This window comes from Sus scrofa, chromosome 9, assembly GCF_000003025.6.
Source record: "Sus scrofa isolate TJ Tabasco breed Duroc chromosome 9, Sscrofa11.1, whole genome shotgun sequence".
NCBI lineage: Eukaryota > Metazoa > Chordata > Mammalia > Artiodactyla > Suidae > Sus > Sus scrofa.
Genome location: NC_010451.4, coordinates 17,794,011 through 17,815,828, shown reverse-complemented (window position 1 = coordinate 17,815,828; position 21,818 = coordinate 17,794,011). Strand labels below are relative to the sequence as shown.

Sequence of the window (21,818 nt, the reverse complement as noted above, 5' to 3'; positions counted from 1 at the left end):
ACTGAGCAAGGGCAGGGACCAAACCCGCAACCCCATGGTTCCTAGTCGGATTCGTTAACCACTGCACCACGACGGGAACTCCATAGAAATTATTAAAAAAAAAAAAAAAAAAAAAGACTCGGAGACAGGAAATAAATTGTCCAACTAATATGTGGAAGAGCTTGGGTGCAAACTAGATCCTTCTGCCATGACCCAGAGAGAGCGTCCACTATCACCACACCACCTTCACTCATCTAATTTCTCCCTCAGAATCTGAGGGCATCTCATCAAATAATGTCTCTAGGGAGTTCCCATCATGCCTCAGTGGGTTAAAAACCTGACTAGTATCCATGAGGACACAGGTTCAATCCCTGGCCTCACTCAGTAGGTTAAGGATCTGGTGTTGCCGTGAATTGTGGTGTAGGCTTGAATCCCGTGTTGCTGTGGCTATGGCTAGACCAGCTGTGACTTTCCGTATGCTGCAAGTGTGGCCCTAAAAAGCACACACACACAAACACAAAAAAAAAAACTGAAAAAATCTTAAAGTCTTCAGAATCTAAACTCAAATGATTAACTGATTTTAACTAAGCAAGTACTTTAAAAAATATATATTAATTATTTATATATGTAATAAATATATATATTTATATATGCAATAAAATATATATTTGTGTATTTATATAAATATGTAATAAAATATATATGTAATAAAAATAAGACAGGAAATATTACAAAGTAAGCAATTTTTGACCATAAAATACAAGTGATATTTAATCTGGAAGAATATACAAGGCTGAATAAAAGAAATTTGTGATGATATTGTATTAAGAATGAGTCTCTAATGTTCAGCCTTGTTTTGCAGTTTCACACCTTCCGTAGGTTATACAGTGTTCCCCCTTTGCTTACAGTCAGAAGGTAGGACACTGACATTTTCTTTCTGTCAGATGTTAGTTAGCAACCTTTAATGCATTTACTCATTTTCAGTGTGGGGGCTGATGATTCTTGCCCAAAGTATATGTGGCTCACTGCTTTATTTAACATTCAACAAATTATTTATTGAACATGAACTATGTGCCGGATATTGCCCATCTACTAGGTTCCTTGTGTTCTAGAGCTTTTGGTATGTGCCATTGTGGATATTCCAAAGGTCCTTGAATAGTTTAGGAACTTCAAATGTAGTGTAAACACTAGCAGTATAGACTTTCCAATAATGACAATGATAGCTAATGTTTATTGCATGTTTGCCATGTGCCAGGCTTTATTGATGGATGTTTTTGTATGTATCTCACGGAATCTTCACAACAACCCTGTAATGAAAATACAATTTAGGGGAGTTCCCGTCGTGGCGCAGTGGTTAACGAATCCGACTAGGAACCATGAGGTTGCGGGTTCGGTCCCTGCCCTTGCTCAGTGGGTTAACGATCCGGCGTTGCCGTGAGCTGTGGTGTAGGTTGCAGACGCGGCTCGGATCCCGCGTTGCTGTGGCTCTGGCGTAGGCTGGTGGCTACGGCTCCGATTCGACCCCTAGCCTGGGAACCTCCATATGCCGCGGAAGCGGCCCAAGAAATAGCAACCAAAAAAAAAAAAAAAATACAATTTAGTATTATGCTTTTTTTACAGAAGAGGACACTGTCCTAGAGAGATTATTACATGGTTTGTTCAAGATCTTCTAGCTAGTAAGTCTCAAAGGTAGTGCTCTAACCTAAGTTCCTGTGACAGAAAGTCCACATTCTTAACCAGGATGTGTTCTGCCTTCCAGTAAATTCCCTTCTGTTGAAGGATACAAACATGGGCTGGGTGCCAGGTCAGAAACATGAGTAAGACATGATTTCTGCTCTCAAGCAGCACCCGTCCACCATAGGGAACAGACACTCAACTAGGCTCTCAATAAGCACTGTGCCTTGTTATACTTCATCCATTGCTGGGCACCGGAGAGAAGCATGAGTAAGGCATGTTCTCTGCCCTCAAGGAACTCACGCTGATCAGACAGACACAGAAACAGGAACCCCGAAGGGCCACCGACTCCTGCTTCCGCTTTCCCACTCCGGAGCTGTTTCGGGGCTCCCAGGCATGCAGAAGCAGTGTTATACATGGGCTCTGCAGCCAGTGCTCGGGCTGCCATTTACTGAAGCACATGGGCAGACAGCTTAGCTGCTTAACGCAACCTGTGTCTTCGTATTTAAAAAAGAGGTGAGGTTCTTCGGCTTTCAGTCGCAGGTGGTTGCCAGGAGTGCTCAGAACCGAAGGCGTGTGGGGAGAGCTCGCGTTTTAGGGAAGGTGTGAACCAGTCCCAAGATTGGCAACTGGGGGAACTGGTATGGAGAGTCGGGCTGCGTGAACCCTGATTCGACAAGTCGCTCCCGGTGGAGTAGGGCTCTTGGGCGCCAGTCTCTCCTCGTTATCGCCGCTGCCCCAGCTTCTCGCGAGATTCCCGGCTTCCAGCTCCCACGTGTGCTCGTTCCTCTCGTGCCATGCGCAGGCTCTGCGACTCCACGTGCGAGGCGGTGGCGGGGTGCTAAGGTGAGTCTCAGGGCCGCCCTGGGCGAGTCCATTCGCCTCAGCCCACCTCTCTCCCACTGCTTATTTGTTGAGAAAAGCCGGTGGGATTTAGTCAGTAGTAAAGTCTCCAAATTTCTGCGTGGTCCAGGTAGTTTTACTAGCCTTTCCTTCCACTTCTCTTCCCCACCCCTGCGCCCGGTACAAGCCTTAGACCTGTGGGTCTGGAATTCAAATTGTTCAGTGATTTTTCTGTTATTCACAAAGAATTAGCTTACTGGTGTCGTCTTTTTCTGTGCTTCCCTAGGTATAGGAGAGAAACCTAACAGCTTCATAGAAGAACTGTAAATGAATTGTGTGCTCAAAAAGGATAGCCAGTTTAAGAAGTCATTGAATGGGCAGTATATGACTGAAAAGAGAGGTCACGAGCTCCCTGGTGGCCTGCCCGTTAATGATTTGGTATTATCACGGATGTAGCTCGTGTTGGATCCCTGGCTTGCCAAAAATTAAAAAAAAAAAAAAAAAAAAAAGGAAATATTACCTCCGGTCAATGCCTTAACCTCTTCAGCCTATATCTCTAAAGTCAAGTTCATGTTCAGAACTTGGCCCTAGACTAGGTTTGTAAATGACTAAGGCATTTCAGTGGTAGGAGAAATGTAGGAATAATGGTGTATCGATATCTGTTTTTCCCATTCTTTATTTCCTGCCTTCATGAATTCAATAGGAATTTTGTGGTCCCTAGCCGAAAGAAGTGTGACATTAATAAAACTGAGGAGAAATTTCAAGTGGCAGTCCTAAAGGATCTGTTAGATTTTTGAGAAAAGAATGGTATCTGGAGGTCCATTTTGGCTCAGCGGGCTAAGGAGCCAGCATTGTCTCTGTGAGGTTGTGGGTTCCATCCCTGGTCTTGCTTGGTGGGTTAAGGATCCTGCATTGCTGCAAGCTGGTCAATTTGGATCTGGTGTTGCTGTGGCTGTGATATTGGCGGCATCTGCAATTCTGATTTGACCCGTCGCCCAGGAATTTTCATATGCTGCAGGTGTGGCTGAAAAGGCAAAGAAAGACTGGTATCCCCTAGGTTTCTGGTCAGCTAATGTTGGCTCTCTATTGAAAAATGTTATTAAATTCACTTTTAATTTAAATGCTTGTTCTTTTGATGTTCTTTTGGAATTACTATAGAGTAACGACCTTATACCTACACAGGTGTTCTTATACACCTATGTAGATAATTGAGTGTAATAACATTTCCTGAACACCTAGGATGCTGGGTGCTCTGCAGCTCCTACTAATACCAGATATGATGGTGAATGTCTCACAAAATTACTTGGAATGTAGACTCCTCTGAGTAAATGTGTTTGCGCCCTATATATCATAAATGAAAAGGAGCCACATGTAGCTCTGATTGTGTCTAAGGGAAATCTTGCTTTCTCCCAAGAAAGAAGACCATTATGGCATAAAAATCTAGCACCTAATATTGTTTTTTGCCCCCAATCAACACAATTCAATAAATAACTATTTGATTAAAAGTTGAACCAGGTGTCCCTTTGAAAAAAATAATAAAGGAGCCATAGAAGACAGAAAGGAAAGGAATATAGTAAAACATGAGAGAATGAGCCAAATTCAGAAGCTGAAAAGGCATCTACACACCTTGGAGAGCTAGCCACATGGATCTGGGAACAAAATGAAGTGTGGCAGAATAGTCAGGGTGGACTGGAGATACTACCTAAATAAATGAGTAGGAACTGATGCTCAAACTGAATTCTTCATGTACCTCTAATTGTCTGACTATAACTGACTGCATATGGCAGGAGTGTTAATGCAGCTTCATTGCTGCAGTGTTTGGGACTCCTCTGAGTAGCTTTGGCTGAAGGACTACCTATAAGCCCAGCTTGAACCGTCTACAAACTGCTGCGGTCTGAGATGCTGCCCCTCAGTCCTTTCTTCTCTGGCATGTTGTTATGGACATGCAATTGTGTCATTCCCAAAATTCATATATTGAAGCCCTAAACCCATAAGACCTCAGAATGTAACTGTATTTGGAAATGAGTCCTTTAAAGAGGCAGTTGAGTTAAAAGGAAGTCGTCGGTATGAACGCTAATCCAGTGTGAGTGGTGTGCTTTTAAGAAGCGGGAATTTGGACACACAAGGAGACCCCAGGGGCATGTGCACAGAGAGAGGGCCATGTGAGGACACTGTGAGAATGTGGCTGTCTGCACGCCAAGGACAGAGGCCTCAGATGAAACCAAACCTGTTGACACCTTGTTCTTGGATCTCTTGCCTCCAGAACTGAGAATTTCTGTTGTTTAAGCCAAACAGAAGAGAGAGAGAGTGGGAGAAGGAGGGCAGGATGGATGGATATGAAAGTAGAATCTACTTTACGGAGTTTATTTGGGAGATTATATGATAAAATGTAGACAGAGTGTTTATATATGTTCAGTAAATGTTCGTTATATATGTTCAGTAAATGTTCATTACTGTAGACACTGTTTATATATGTTCAGTAAATGTTCGTAAATGTTCACATGGCTTAGAGCAGCCTTGCAGGTGGTGCCATCTCTATGCTCAGCCTTACATCTTTTCTGCTGCAGCCACCACCTTCACACAGATGTAACCTGACACCGCTGTGCCTCAGTTGCCACACCTATCCCAGCTTTCTGCCCAGGAGTCCACTCACTGCTCTGGCATGCATAAACTGGAAGCACAAGGGAGTTGACACCCCATGTGGCAAGTCTTGACAGTTGGAGGTCTGGGGGCAGGAGGGAACTGGTGCGTAGAGGCTGCCCTCCTCACTCCTTGGAGAGAGAGTTCTGAGTGGCATGATGGATGTTCCGCAAAAGGTCCTGGCAGATTGTATCTCAGTTGCCCACAACAACAAATAGTCCAGTGGCGCACCCTGGTATTGCCTTTCCCTCCTGCCCTGTTCACTCTCCCTGATTCCTTACTCCTCTTCCCTGGGATCTCTACTCAAAATGAACTGTCACATGCCAGGCTTTGAATCAGGCTCTGCTTTCTACAGGACTGTGGAAGTGGGCATAGAGAGGGAATGAGAACAGGGAGTGGGGATGATAGGTTTTCAGGCTAAGAAATGGGTCATCTCGATCATTGCCTCTCAACGTATTTGGATCCCTCCTCTGTGTTTTTGCCAACTGATCATCCAGCCCCTGCTCTAATATGTTCTGTGAAAGGAATGCATGATCTCCAATCCCGTATAGACACCTTTATATCCTTGGCACCTCAAACAATACCTGACATGGAATAAAAGCCTAGTAAACATTGAATGAATTTTTAAAAGTGAAGAAAACTTTGTTGGTTTGTATAATGACTGCAAATCTACCTTCCTCTTTGCCTTTAAGCATTGGATCTTGTTGTCCATATAACATAAACCTTCATATGCTTTTGAGTCTTTGTTTTCATAAATAGAATTAATTACCAGGGGATGTGTAGGTCTTTTAATGATGCACTTTTAAAAATAATAATGGAATTAAGTAGAAACTGAATGTTTATATCTTATTTGTGTATGCATTTCCCCCTTAGATTTACATAGTATTTTTAAAATATTGGCAATATGGAAAGTAAAATAGATTTGGAGGGAGTCAGAGAGTCAGAAGTTTAGTCTGTATGACTGAATGTTTTGGTGACTTTAGGGTTAGGATAATATTTTTCCTGTTGAGTTATAACTTTTTTTTAAAAATAACTTTTTTGTGATTATAATGACATTACATGTTTACAGTTAAAAATTTGGAAGAGACGGAGTTCCCGTCGTGGCGTAGTGGTTAACGAATCCGACTAGGAATGAGGTTGTAGGTTCGGTCTCTGCCCTTGCTCAGTGGGTTAACGATCCGGCGTTGCCGTGAGCTGTGGTGTAGGTTGCAGACGCGGCTCGGATCCCGTGTTGCTGTGGCTCTGGCGTAGGCTGGCAGCTACAGCTCCGATTGGACCCCTAGCCTGGGAACCTCCATATGCCGCAGGAGTGGCCCAAAAAATGGCAAAAAGACAAAAAAAAAAAAAAATTGGAAGAGAAAGAAGTATATTAAAAAAAGAAAGGACAAAAGAAATTATTCATAGTTTCTACTATCCAGAGGCAACACCGTTTCATATCTTGGCTCATTTTATTTTAGTCCTATTTCTGTCCATGGGTTATGATGTGGGTTATATTATATGTAACCTCCCTATCCTGGTTCACTTTAGTTAACATTTTCGATAAGTATTTAACAATGTTATGTAACATATGTTACAAACGTTTTTAAAATAGCAAAATTTTTCTTGTTCTCAGATGCATTCTTTTTCATGCCTCCACTACCCACCAAAGTTTTACCGAGAAAATTAGATTTTTAAAAGATTAGTTTATTGGGATTTTCTAATTATAAAAGTAAATACGAAAAAAAGAAAAAATGGAAAATAATACTATTGACTTTGCTGTGTGTTTTTTACAACTTTTTTCCTATAGCCTATGAAATTGGAATCATTATAGTAAAATAACCTCTTTTTTCATTTAACCAATGTTTTGTGAGCACTTCTTTATGTCCTTACTTTTTAATTTTTTTAGTAAAAGTGACTTTTAAAGAGATTTAGGATTCCATTATGTGGAATTGACATTACTAATTTAGCCAACTTGCCATTCTTAAGTTTTTCTGATTTTTTTCACTAAGTAATATTATCATGATGGATGTTAGTTTGTAATGGGTCATTTATGTTGGATGATATGATAGCATTTATCATTCTCTAAAAATTAAGGCTTTTCAAGATAGTTGGCATGGAAAAGATGGATTATTTAGAATTAATTTTTGGGAGGCTGAGATTTTCATGTGTAACATTTAATTAAATATTGCAGTTCAAGTACCTAGGTGAAAAAAGTACCGTTTTGTTTCTTGGTCACTATTTTCATCAGTAGGTTTACAGGATCCAGATTATGAGATTTCTGTGATGTGTTAAGAGAGATTCTCTTTATAGTCCATCAGAAGTGACCTTCATTATAAACACATTTATAGACTACAGAGTAATGAGCTTTACCAGTTAAAAGATACTGGAGTAAAAGGTAAGAGCATGTGGCTTTCCTTGGGCTAGATGAGAGTTGTTCAGTCCTGTCTATGTAATGCTTGAACATCACAGATGTACCATGGAGGATAATGTGTTTTCCTCACTGGGGCCTTGATTGATGCATCATTATATGATCATTTATAGTGCATTTGGGAAGAACTACAATTTCTTACCAGCAGAGTACATTTGCTCTCTTTCCATCACATCCTCTCCTAAGTACATTTGTATGGACTACAGAAAAATTGTTTGTATTTAGCAAGCTTCATTTGTTAACTCTTTTTACTGCTCCAGCTCTAGAGATCTGAAGTAAAGTTAAAAACTTTTAAAAGAAAATACTTTCATTAACCATTATTGGTCCATGAAGCTCAACTTAGCTAAGTGAAGCTTCATTGAACCAAGAAAGAGATCAGAGTGTCTCCAACCTCCATTTAATACACAGGAGTTAGAGCTTTCACGGGGTCCAGCCTAGCCAGAGCATGGCACAATTTACAAGTGCAAGTTGACCTGGCTTCCTCCTCCTTCACCCACACCTGGCATCTTTCTGCCCTAACAGACTCAGATTTCTGTCTTTCAGGGCTGCTGTCCAAATCACCTACTTTACTTTTACAGGCAGTAATGATAGCCACCATCTGTAGAGCTGTGTCAGGCTTGGTAGTAGATACTTGGCATTAATTATTCCACTCCATGGGATAGGTTGAATTCTACCTCTGTATAGATAAAGAAATTGAAATTCATAAAGGTTAAGAAAAATTCCCAACTTTACATTATTGTTAAGTAGCAAAAGATATCTGAAATTATATGTCTCATTCCTCTCCATTTCACAACATTCCCCCCCCCCCATTTTAACCAGTACTGACACAGTTAATCCTTTCATACTGAAGTAAACTACCTATTTAAGAGACGACTTGTAAGCAAAATAAATCGGTGGGGGTGGGGTGGACGTGGGATCTGCTGACATGATCTTACCTCAAGCCAACACTGAATTTGCAAAGGCAGCTTGGCAAGATCAGGCAAGGTACTCTTTCAGCAGGTAAATTCTAAGGTTTGCAAAGGTAGTACATTATCTTTTCACCATAATGATATGGAGCACTCTTGAGATACTCCCCTGGCAGGGCCATGCTGACTGTCTCTCAACTTCTAATTAAAGAAGAGTTGTCAAGCACACCAAATTACACAAACTTTTCTGTATACTCAGCTCTATGTGATGGTGATGAGCCTCCTGGCCCTCTCTGACCTTACCTCTCAGCCTGATTTTTCATTCCCCGGGACCTCTTCACACCATTCTTCTTGCCCTTCCCTACCAGTGTCATTACTCTTCTGTTACTTTTGTCCCCAAGGCGTTATATGTACACCTGCTTTAAACACTGCATTAAGCATCAACTCCTCCATGAAGCTCCTTCCTCATCCTCATCTTTATGCTTCAGTTGCCTGATGCTGACTTCAATCATAATATTCCTTAGGCTGTATTGCCTTCTTTTGTTCATCTCCCCATGCTGGGCTGAGAACTTCCTGTGTTCAGGGACTATGTCTTGTTCTTCCTGGACTTCCTTTACCTAACCCAAAGCTTGACCTGAAATATTCCCTCATCAGTAATAGTTTTGTGGACAGATGAATGATTGAAAAGAAAGATGATAATGATAAGGGCTAACATTTCCTGCACATCTATATGCCAGGTACTGTGCTAAGCATCTTATTATCTCTTGATCCCCAAAACATCCCTATAAGGTAGAGGTTATATTTATCTCTATATTACTGATGGGAAAATTGAAGTAAGGTTAATTGAGTTGCATAGTTACTCAACGAATGATTGATAGAATTAGGATTTGTGCTCAAATCTGTCTACTTTCTGAGCTGGAATTCTTTACGAAAGGTAACAATATGGCAGTTACACAAGGGGTGCCTCATCACCATCTCCCAGGCCCCTGCCTACTTGCTCCTACTGTAAAACCTATTACTTAAAGGAAGCATCTAACAAAATCAAGACATCCTTTTGTGTGCTATTTCCCTAACAAGTGCCTAAAATGGTACTTCTCTGTGTTTTAAATGCTATGTGTTTTAATCTTAAAGGAACTAAGATTTGGAGTCCTTATTTTTTCCAGCCACTTATCATAACCCTCGGTAAAATAGGCAATACTAGAACAATTGTTTGGGTTACAATATCTGAACACTTGTGATTCCTAACTTCCTACCTTTTGTTTCTGCTTATTTGATCTTCCTTTTCAGTATAGATGGGGAAAAAGATGTACATTATTAATTTTGTGACTTCATAAAAGGGCCTATTCAGAGTCAGTTTTTTACTCTTACTGTTCTCATTCTATTGTGGCACTTCCAGTTTCCAGTTAATCCACTGAGATGTATGCTTTAAGGACATTGAAGCTTTTCTTTTCTTTTCTTTTTTTTTTTTTAGCAACACAGTAGAAGAAAGTGACATTTCATTGACATCTGTTCATCTTTTCTCATGTTTTGTTCTGAAGCATGCCTGTTTTTAAATCATTTCTAACTCTTGGAGTCATGGACAGATCTTGTCAGTATTGGAGCTGTAGTTCTCTGTCTTTTCATACTTTAGTCCACTGTTATAGTTCCTGGGTAGAGCCTCCGTCTCTATTTCTGGGTGGGCCTTTTGCCCTGAACCTGGGGGAACAGAGCTAAACGACTGAGGCGGAGAGCAAGTCATTGTGGCCTTTCTGCTCCTTAAGCCCCAGTGAGAGCCCCAGCAGCCAGGCTCCTGCAGCTTGTCTCCAGTTCTTTTGGCCCTTGAGCTAAAACGTAGAGGCCAGGAGTTCCCATCATGGCACAGTGGTTAATGAATCTGACTGGGAACCATGAGGTTGCGGGTTTGATCCCTGGCCTTGCTCGGTGGGTTAACGATCCGGCATTGCCACGAGCTGTGGTGTGAGTCGCATACGCATCTCAGATCCCACGTGGCTGTGGCTGGCGGCTACAGCTCTGATTGACCCCTAGCCTGGGAACCTCCATATGCCGTGGGTGCAGCCCTAAGAAGACAAAAAAAAAAAAAAAAAAATAGTAGAGTCCAAAGAAGAGTTCCCTCCTCTCTCAAAAAGAGATGATAATCCCCCGTGAATGTGTTGTTAATGCTTGCTACAGAATTAGGCTTCATACTGAGCTCTTTAAATATATTAATTCACCTAATGTGTTTAAAATTTTTAAAACTGTTATGAGATATATACTAATTGCTGTCTTTATTATTTAAAATAAGTTAAGCATTTGATTTTTCTAGAGTTTTGTTGAAAAGTTTTTTCCTCTCCTATTCTCATCCACCTCACATAGCTAACCACTATTTTAAGGGGTTTTTTTGTGCATCTTTTTGGGAGTTTCCTTTACAAATAAAGCAAATTATGTATACATATCCATGCTTTTTTTTTTCTTTTTACCCTGTTTTTTTCACACCAAAAGTAGTATCCTGTACACTCTCTTCTACGCTGTTCTTTTTTTACTTATTAATGTGTCTTAGAGAGCTTTTTATACCAGTACATAGAAATCTCTTTTTTCCAAATACATAATAACTCAGTGTAAATTGTGCCATAATTTTATTATATTGATTTTAAAGATGAAACCAGAGCCCACAAGGTTAAATAACTTTCTTAAAATCAAGAGAAAGAATGAATTCCCCTATGCCACCTACCTTTCACCCTCAAGGTCACAGAAATCTGATCATTTGACAGAAATAAAGGCCATAGTGCTCCCACAGTTTGGCAGCCCCCTGCCTCTGCTCACTTTCATGCTTCCTCCCTAAGGCCCTGTTCTAATTCTTGTTGAGTATTGCTTAGAATGGAGTAGGTTGATGTGTTTTGGTTTTTCCTCTTCATCCTTTTCATCCCATTTGACATATTTGGGGTCCTAGCCCTCTGCTCATGTTTGCCTTTAATGGAACCCTTTAGATGTCTGCTCTCGACATCTTTGGCAGTAGTTGTTTGTGACAAGCCTTAGAAACTTGAGGTTTGACTGCAGGTGCCAAAGTGTCTGATGTTTGTGTACATTCAGAACTATTTTCTCTGCCCTGCTAGACAGCTCTCTGCGGCCCACTGCTCACTTGTCAAAAACCTGGCTGTCCTCTAAAGCTGTGAGAGCTACTGATTGATGGTTTTTGGTCATCATTTAGCATCCCTCTGCCTGTCAGCTCAACTGATCCCATCTGGCTGGTTCTGAACTTTTGGCTACAGACCTTGACTTTACAGTCACACTTCTGGAAGGTCACATGGGATGTGGCAAGGATGACATAACTTAGTAAGGCTGCCAGAACTTGGCACATAACAGAAACTTAGTGAAAATGATGATGATGATAATGGTTGTGATGATGATCTCATGTAATTCTTTCAAAGTCACGCAAACTATAGTTATTATCCCTCTTTTACAGAGGTGATAACTTAGGCTCAGCAAAGTTTTTGTTTTGCTAGCACTCACAGTCATTGAGTGACAGAGGTGAGATCCAAATCAAGGTCCTTCCAGGCTAATGTAATTTATTGATGTGTTATATTATTAAATAGCATTCAGAGGAGACCCATGTTAGCAAATGACACATTTAAGTACATAGTTAATAAGACATTGTACGCATAGTCCAGGTTAACTCACAAAAAAATGTTACTATGAGAAAGGGTTTGTGATTGGCACAAGGTTCAGCTGTGTTCTTCAGTACATTACAATTATATTAAAATGAAACGCCCACTCTCATCTCTGCAAATCCATCACCCATATATTTTATTTCAGTCTTAGAAATGCTTGAAACAAGTTTTTTAACCAATTTTGGAAAGAAAATTTCCCTTTCAGTAATACTAATTATAACACTAATGGTTAACTATGAAACTGTAATAACTAATAAAAGTTACCATATTTATTATATACCAGGCACTGTACAAAGCTTTTTAGGTCTAATATCTCATGTACTACCCATTAACAACCTTATGAGATAAGCATTATTGTTGTCATTTACAGATGGGAATTGAGGCTTTAGTGAAGTTAAGCGACTTGTCCAAGGTCTTAACAGCTAGCTTAGTAGGGGACAGAAGGCAGATGTCAACCCAAGCCAGAAGTGAGCAAAAACCCTTAGGTGAAATTGCTGTGTCCACCATAGCTTTGTCTCCCCAATGGTAGGCAGCAGGGTGGCCATCTTTGCACTTATAAAAGGGTGCAGAGTCCATGAGCCAACTCTATTGGGAGTCTTTAGAATCATTTCTTACTGGTCAAAGATTTAAATTACATGTTGTGATTCTTACCAGCTGGATCTCAGTATTCTGGGTCTGTTTAGGAAAACAAACAAACAAACAAACAGAACCAGTAGTGTGGTGCATGTTCTTTTTTAATCCTACCTGCATTGTTAACACCTTTAATTTTTTTCAAAGCTTTTTACATATGTTTTCTCATTTGTCAAGTCACCAGCTTCTCTCAGCCAGGCTGCTGGTGGAACTCTCCTTCCCTACCCCTGACACACTCCGTTTCTTTCTAAACACACTCCATTTCATTCCCAGGTATGGTTTTTACAGATTAGATGTTTAGAAGCTTTATTTAAGGGGTTGGGCGTTAATGTCTTACAATGAGACCTCCCAAAACTGAACTCACCCTGGAGGAAAGCACCAAGTGTGGTCAATCAAAGCCTCTTAAAGCAAATTAGGTGCCATCTGCTTCTCAAGACTCTGGGAATGTAGACCTCTTTGAATTAGTATTATAGTACGTTGCCTGTGGTTTGATTAATTACTCATGACTTCTTACATAAAAGTATTTTTTTCCTAAGTGATTCTCTAAATAATTAAATGTCAAGTATGCGTTGTTATTTTAGAGTCAACCTCATTTTCTTTAAGTAACAAACACTTTTTCTTTAAGTAAAAATTTGATAGTTCACTTTAGTTGAGTCTTTACTGAGCACCTACTGTATGCTCGACACTGTTCAAGGCACTTTGGATCGCATGGTAGAGAGTAGAAATCAACCTTCTCTGCTTCCTCCTCCTACAGTACAAAATGTTCTGCACACCAGCCTGGTTTCTTTGAGGGCAAAGACCATGTCTTGTTGCTCTTATATGGACACATAATACATGGCCTCACCTGTGGAAAGGTCTTATTCATTTAAAGTGAATGACTTATCTGATTTCATGAAGGGAGCTCTTAGCAGTTCTGGATCATGGAAAGGGGCATTCGTACTTCTCTTTTCTGTGACACAGGTCAAAGGTGGATTTAGAACAGCTTCTCTTATCTCTGGGCTCCCAGATGTTTTGCAGCTGTCGAATAATAGCAGTATCACTTCTTCCACTTGTGGCTTTGAGCTCTTTCGTGTCAGGAACTATGTCTTAATCCTCTGTTTCCTTATTGTGATAGATGGGCATGGCATTCAGTCAGAATTTGTTGAATTAATCACAAGCTGCTTCATTTCCCTCCCAAAGAGCAGAAACCATGTCTTTGTCATTTCCATTTTATCTATAGCACGTGGTGATGCACATTTTTGCACCTAATTCTTGATCATCAAATGTTCATGGACTTCAAGTCTCCTCTTCCCGTTCGTTTAGTTGATTGTACTACCATTTTGCTTTTTCATAGAAAGACCCCCAAATCTGAATCAAAGAATGAGTGCTTTCCCTGACTGACTTACCCAATGACTAAATAATAACAAAACACATGAATAAGGTGCATTTTCCTACAGCCACAAAACATCTCCCTCTTACCTGACAAGTTGGGAGACAGGGTCCTGAAAAGGAATGACTTTCTGAGGTCCCCTAGAGAGACTGTACCAGAATCCAGATTTCATTATTTCCAGCCCAGAGTTCTGCATTCCTAACAGTTGCCCTCTTTCTCTTTCTTTACATCCCCACTGCTGCTGCCTGAGATCAGGCCCTATCCCTCCCACCTGGACGGCTGCTCTCGCCTCCTGACTGTTCTCTCCGCTGCCAGCCTCTACACCTCCAGCTCGTCCTCCACATGGTTGCCACGGTGATCTTCAAAAGTGCAAATCGGATCATGCTTACTCTGTTGTTTCAGTCTAGAGTCTGCATCCTTCACATGACCCACTGGGCAGCAAAGGCACTATCCCGACCCCCGGCCTGCCTCTCATTTCTCTCCCTTGGAGTCCATTTCTCAGCCAAGTCCAGGTGTCTCCAGTGACCCTAACCTTGATTGTCTCATGCCACTGTGTATGGCTGCCCCTATTTTTCCTGCTTTCTCTGACCAGACCACCTGTCTCCTTGGTAGACAGCAGCTTCTAGGGTCTTCTTGGTCTCAGCCTGTCTCCTTGATAGCAGCTTCTAGGGTTTATTTGATGGGCAGACAGGGTCTCTTTTATCAAGCAGCAACCTCTGTCCTCTGCCCCTCCCTACAGATAACTCCCTCCTCATTAGAGCTGATGACTAAACGCCTCATGTACTTCCTTCTTCCTTAATACTTGTAACGCTGCTTTCACTTACTTTTTGAGCACATCTCTCTCTGAGGAGGCCATAGAACTTTTTAAGGACAGAGACTGGATCCTATTCATATTTGTGTTCCCAGAATCTGGCAGTAGGTCAGGCATATTATAGACACCCCATTACACAGCTGCTGACTTTCTGGAATAAATATAACTTCCATAACCCTTCACAGTGAATTAACTCAACTTATGGTTTCCTTTAAATTAAGCCTCACATGGGATGATAGTTGTGTTATGTAACACTTAAAGGGAAGGAGAGTATATTTAAAGAAAAGCAGCACTTGAAAATGTCTTGCTTTTATAGGTGGTGAATGGGTATTTCACAACCCGTGGGGTATTGGTTTCAGCATATTGGTAACACAGAGTGGCCAGAGGGCCACTGAATGTCTCTGCGGAGTCCTTTGTAACTGCCTCCCATGCCGATGGCTCTCTCGCCCCTGATTTACTGAAAGAAGTCAGTGTGGTTACCTGTTGAGTAAAGAGAACTTGGGTCACATTCAGATCTTTCATCAGGGAGTAGATTTGCAGCTCTTTTTCCAGTTCAGTGGTTAAACTCATTCTTGCCTGATTTACCAATTACTGAATTGTTCATTTGTTTATTTATTTATGGTGCATGTCCCCTGGGCTTCAGAACTAGCTTCAAAATGCTACTGCTCCATCTGGTTTAAATAGAGCATGTTAAGAAGAAATGAGAGAAACAAGGGGACTGTGAGGTTGAAGAGAAAAAGAAACCGCTTGGCAAATAGGAAGCAGGGAGAAAGTCAAATTCTTTTCTCTTTTTTTATGAGTTTGTGCTGGGGGAAGGAAGCTATTTTCAGCCAGAAGACGTACTTTCTAACTGGAAGTTCACATTTCTACCTGCACTGATCTGATATTCAACATCTGTGAGGCCTGAGTTTGTGAATAACTTTATGAATCCTGTTTAGGCAGGTTGGTGTCTGGGGCTCACGACAGTGGCCTTTGTTCTTCCCTTTTCCTATACGTGTCTTTAATTCCCTTGGGCCTGAGACACAAGCAGCATCATGGGACATTCTGCCTGTGCAGTAAGCAAGGATAGGCATCAGCTTTGGGCGTCCTGGATTCTCCAGTAAAAGAGCCATTCATTCCCCTTGACAGTACATTTCATCGGTTCAGAGTCAGGAAAAGAATGGTGATTACAGATGGGGGCTTTCAGCATCTTTCAGGTCCCAGTTAGAGTCCTGGCTTTGCTGCTCACCACCTGGGTGATGGTGGGGATGCTAACCTCTCTGAGCCTCAGTATCCTTATCTCTTAAGGGAGGCTTATTACTTATGTAATAAGCTTGTTAAAGCTTGTTGAGAAGATTAAACCAGCTATGTAAAAGGACTTCACAGTGAGTACTTGGGAACCATTACCTAGTTTTCTAAGATCTGAATGCACTTTCACATTCATTACCACTGATGCTCACAGTGCCCGGAAAGGCATTGCTGGCCACATTTGATAGAGAGAAGGGGCTCCTAAACCCGAGAGCCCCTTCCTCCAGTGAGTGTTCCCTCTCCACTCTGCCACCTTCGATTGTGGTTGCATATCCTCTGTTCACCTTATCTAAGCCATGACTCACAGCTCTTCCTTCCAACAGCGAATCTCCTGAATGAGAGACAATAACAATCAAATATTTTGGCGTTATTCACAAGGAGAGCTCATCGCACTTTGCCTTCCACATTTAGAGCACAAAAGTACTGCTTTGGAAAGCACTGAGCAGCAGAGGTTCGTGATCTGATTGAGGTCACATCTTCGGTTTGTGTTGTTTTCTCCTCTATCGAGGAAGAAGAGGGTGGGGTACCTGTGCCCCATGAAGGAGAGCAGTGCAGAGTGGCAGGCCCAGGGTAGCCTGAGTTTTCTCCACACCCTGCTGCTGCTCATGGTCTGATTGCATGTGGCCTGCTGGTCCTAAAGGGACTGGAGGGCAGAACAAGGACTTGGCTTCCCTAGGGTGGAACCTCTAATTAGAAGCTATGTACCTTCTCCACATCGTCCAGTGGCTGTCTGACAGAATTAAAGGGATGGATGTATTTGCCAGACACCCTTTCCTGTATATCCTCAGGACCCCAGACCCAGCTCAGTCAACCATTCCACAGTCAGTTTACTTTAGACAATTTGGAAGAGTATGTGTAACCATAAAGTATTGGTTACAATAATACAAGCTCTTGTTACAATCAACTCTTCAGATGAATGATGGTTTAAGCACAATAGAAGTTTATTTTCTTTCTCATGAAGTCCAGAACTTGCCTTAAGTCTCCTCTAGGCAGTGATTCAGGGACTTTGTCCATGCGGGGGCCTTTCCATCTTCAAGATGGGGCTTTCAAGTTCAAAGGATTCATTTGCATCAGGCTGTTGGGAGGGAAAGAGAAGTTGAAGACTTGCTGGGGAAATATTGTTATAGGCCAGGCCCATTCCATTTCATTGGCCAGAACTCACATTCCCTTGGCCAGAGCTCAGACATATGGCCGCACCTAATTTCTAGGGTGGAGATTAGTTTTGTGCTCCAGAAGAGAAAATGAGTTTGGTGAACAAACCAGTCTCTGCCTCAAAATAATTATGACCCATACGCACATTTATAAAGCATTTATTTTGTGCCAGGCATCATGCTAAGCACGTTATCTATGTTATTTTTAAATTCATATACCTAGTTTCTCACCCATTTGAAGTATACAATTCATTGGTTTCTAGTATATCCACAGAGGCGTGTAACCATCACCACCATCAATTTTAGAGCATTTTCATTATCTTCCTTTCCAAATCATACACCCATTAACAGTCACTCCCCATTTCCTCCAGTTCCCTTCCTACACGCAACCCTAGGCAACCACCAATCTATTTTCTGTCTGCATGGATTTGCCTGCTCTGAACATTTCCTATACATAGAATGCTTATTTTCTTTTATATAATCCTTACAACAACCCTACAAGGTAGGCAAGTTGTTATTCCCATTTCACAGATTTACAAAGGATCAGGTTGCTTAAATGACCTGTTAATAAATTTAAAACCTGCTGCTCACTGAGCTCTATTATAGTGTGCTTTGTCCCAATTATAAAGAATAACCACACCAAGAATAATCAGTGATTTGGGGAAAGAGAGTGGAAGAGGTGGTTATTTGCTTTTTAATGAATATTGTGGCAAGAAAAACCCTAATTTCTTGGAGGGCTCCTTTACCGAAGTGACAGGCACTTAGAAGTCAGCTCAAGGTTTGAAGCCCAGACCTGTGGCTTAGCAGGTGCATATAAAAATGCACTGCTTAATTCCTCATGAGTCTTTAGTGTCTTTATCTGTAAAATGGGAATAATGAATCTCTGTCTGCTGGGAGGATTGAATGAGATTAGCCTATATGAAAGCTGTTCCCAAAACTTTACATAGTTGATGCCTCGCCAGTGTTAGTTGTTCTTGCTTAGAAGTGAAATTTTGACTGTAATTGGGCAGCCACAGAAATTATGTTAATGTATCTGGGCCTCCAGGATACTGTCCAAGAAGAAATTATTGTAATTTGGCATTTTACAGTATCCAGAATACAACTCAGGAGTGGCCGAGATCCTAGGAGGATTTCTAACCATGAAGGTTAGGAAAAAGGGACATATTCTCTAGGATAGAAGGTACAGGCAGATTCTGGTCTATTGACTTCTGATCTCATCTGAGCAGAACAGCTTGTTAAAGGCACCTGGAAAGAACCAGCTGAGCCAGTGTAAGTTTGAAGTTCCTTGGGAAAGAAGATAAAGCTGGCTGAGTTTCTGTAGGCAAAGAGCCAGTAATGAGGTTTCCAGCCTTCCATCACGTGTCTTTTTCATCACTTTAAGCTCAGCCAGAGACAGCAAAACCTCAGACTCAGGGGCCAAGTGTGGCTTTGAGAGCCTCAAGAAGGTAGTTATAAGAAGGAGTGAATTGTGCTTTTGTTCCGTTGACGCATTCCCCACTATCCTGTCCTTAGCCGTAAAGACATTAAAATCTGGGCATGAGAGCACAGAGAAGACTGTGGAGGCAGTGGGGAAGTGGTATTGGCAGTGGCTTGCTAAGTCATATACCCAGAGGAAGCCATCAGAAAAAAAGGGTCTGAGCTATAGGTAGAATTAAGGACAAATTTCAGCCTTAAAACTTTGCCCTAAAAGCCTCTGGTTCTGCCATTTCCTAGTAGCATGAACAAGTGACTTAATCTCTCTGAGCCTCCATTTATTTCCATATAGGATTGTTTCCTGGACGGTGACTTAAAACCCTGCCAGCTACAACCTGCATAATTTCAGGGGGCTCCATTCACATACACTAGGTGTCAGCATACTGTAAATATGTAAAGGGTCAGACACTAAATGTTTTAGGTTTTATGGCCGTTTGGTCTCTACTGCAACTAATCAAGCCTGCTGTTGTCCTGCAGAAGCAGCCATACATAATACATAAATGAATGGGTATGGCTCTGTTCCAATAAAACTTCATTTATGGGCACTGAAATGTGAATATTATATAAATTTCACATGCCACAAAGCATTACTCTTCCTTTGATTTTTTTTTTTTTTCAACCGGTCTAAAATGCAAAAACCATTCTTGGCTTATAGACTCTACAAAGTCAGACAGTGGACCAGATTAGGTCCACAGGCCATGGTTTGCAGGCCCCTAATATACGCTAAAATATGTTCAGTGTCCTCTAGAGAGATTCAGTGCAGTGCCCTGATTGCTGCAAGAACCAAATAAGAGTACATGTAAAGTGATTAGCATAGTGTCTATCCCTTACAAGTACTCAGCAAGTGGTCATTATTATTTGCCCTCGAAAAAATAAATGTGTCAACTACTTGCCATGGACATTTGGAAAGGGAAACAGTTACATTTTGGCTACTTAACATTTCTACTATATGCAGCTTTCATATTATTAAAATGCATATCAAAGGAGTTCCCGTCGTGGCGCAGTGGTTAACAAATCCAACTAAGAACCATTAGGTTGCGGGTTTGATCCCTGGCCTTGCTCAGTGGGTTAATGATCTGGTGTTGCTGTGAGCTGTGGTGTAGGTTGCAGATGCGGCTCGGATCCCGCCGTTGCTGTGGCTCTGGCATAGGCCGGTGGCTACAGCTCCGATTCAACCCCTAGCCTGGGAATCTCCATATGCCGTGGGAGCGGCCCAAGAAATGGCAAAAAAAAAAAAAAAAAAAAAAAAAAAAATCAAAATTAAAACCTTAAAAACTGGTTTGGATAGGAGTTATTATCGTGGTCAGCAGTAATGAACCTGACTAGTATCCATGAGGACATGGTTTGATCCCTGGCCTCACTCAGTGGGTTAAGGATCAGGCATTGCTGTGAGCTCGTGTAGGTCACAGACATGACACAGATCCCTCATTGCTGTGGCTGTGGCATAGGCCAGCAGCTACAGCTCCAATTTGACCCCTAGCCTGGGAACTTCCATATGCCATGGATGCAGTCCTAAAAAGACAAAAAAACAAAACAAAAGAAAAAAGCCACAAAAAACTGATTTGGACAGGTGGTGACATTAGGAGCTCTCTCCGCCCCCCCCCCCCCAGTTTTATAATTTTTCCCCTGACAGCCCAGTGTTCTCTCTTTAATTTGTAGATAATTTTTAGTGCAGTCATTGCTTGGTTAGCACTTTGGGTTCAGGAATCCTATGGATGCCAAAATCTGAGGATGCTCAAGTCCCCTATATAAAATGACAGAGTATCTGCATGTAACCAATGCACATCCTTCTGTATACTTTAAATTATCTCTAGATTACGTATAATACCTAATACAATGTAAATGCTATGTAAGTAGTTGTAAATCAAAGGTAAGTGCTATGTAAGTAGTTGCTGGTGTGGTAATTTCAAGTCTTGTTTTTTGGAACTTTCTGTAACTTTTTTTTCCCAACTATTTTCTATCCACGGTTGGTTGAACCATGTGTGTGGAACCCACAGATATAAACGGCTGTACTTGGTCTGTGCCGTTTGAATAAATGAGTTTAGGTCTTTTCTGTCTAAGCTCATAGTATTCTCCAAAATGGGTATATGCATCCTAAGGGTAGGCAAGATGACAGCCTTTTTCTTTATATTAACTTTCATCTCAGACTTTAAATTTTGTTTTGGGTTAGGATTTATAATGTGTATACTGTGCCACAGTTGTATGGTATATATACATCCAATAATTTTTAAATATATAAATATTCAGATAATGGCAAGTATGCTTATATTTTTTTTAATGATGATGTCAACAGTCAAAGTTTTGAGAAAACTGGTTGAGAAGGAAAATAAGTAAATATATCCCAATGGGAAACCAGAGATATTGTGAGTGATGTTGGCCTTATTCAGAATGAGGCAAGTTAAGTGTTTTTGGGATGAGAAGTAATAGTTACTCATATCTATTTTGTGATGGAGGGAAGCAATATATCTTACATTTTTAATTTCATAATAACACATAACAGCTGTATGATAAGTACAGTTATCTCCATTTTATAGACGAGGAACCAAGGTTCAATTTATGGAAGTTAAGCAGCTTGTAAAGGTCAGCTTGAGTGAATCAGGACTAACTATAAAGCATGACATTTACCACTTCAACCTTCATTGCATTGAAGAAGTTCACAGAAAAGGAAGGATTATTCTCTGGTATTTCTAAACTTTGAAGTTAGTCTTTTTTCCATCATAGGTACTTAATTGAGTGGTAAATTGATAAAATTCCACTCTCCTAGAGATCCTTAATCAACCCCTTTCCCCCTGTCTGCATGTCACATGCTTCTCACTCTGATTGGAAATCTTCTTAATTAGATATTTTCTAGTCATCCATCAAGGCTAAATTAGACATCACCTCCTCCAGGAAGCCTTCTTAACTTCACCTCCCAGACTGAGATGCTCTTCCTCTAGGCATCTGTAGCACCTTAATGAGTCCTTATAAAATATGCTTGCAGCTGTGTAGTTAGTTGTTATTTCCTC

General features: G+C 41.1%; 1 protein-coding gene across 21 annotated transcripts in view; it reads left to right on the top strand.

Moving 5' to 3' along the window:
* The window catches only part of DLG2 (discs large MAGUK scaffold protein 2), a 1,971,427-nt gene that overhangs the window by 1,731,589 nt on the left and 218,020 nt on the right, over window positions 1-21,818 (top strand). The window contains exon 1 of one of the 21 annotated variants that reach the window (XM_021102323.1): window positions 1,572-2,499. The exons of the other annotated variants lie outside the window; for them this stretch is intronic. The gene's annotated coding sequence lies outside the window, so the exon portion shown is untranslated. Of the gene's footprint in view, window positions 1-1,571; window positions 2,500-21,818 lie in introns of those variants that run through there. 21 annotated transcript variants of the gene reach the window in all.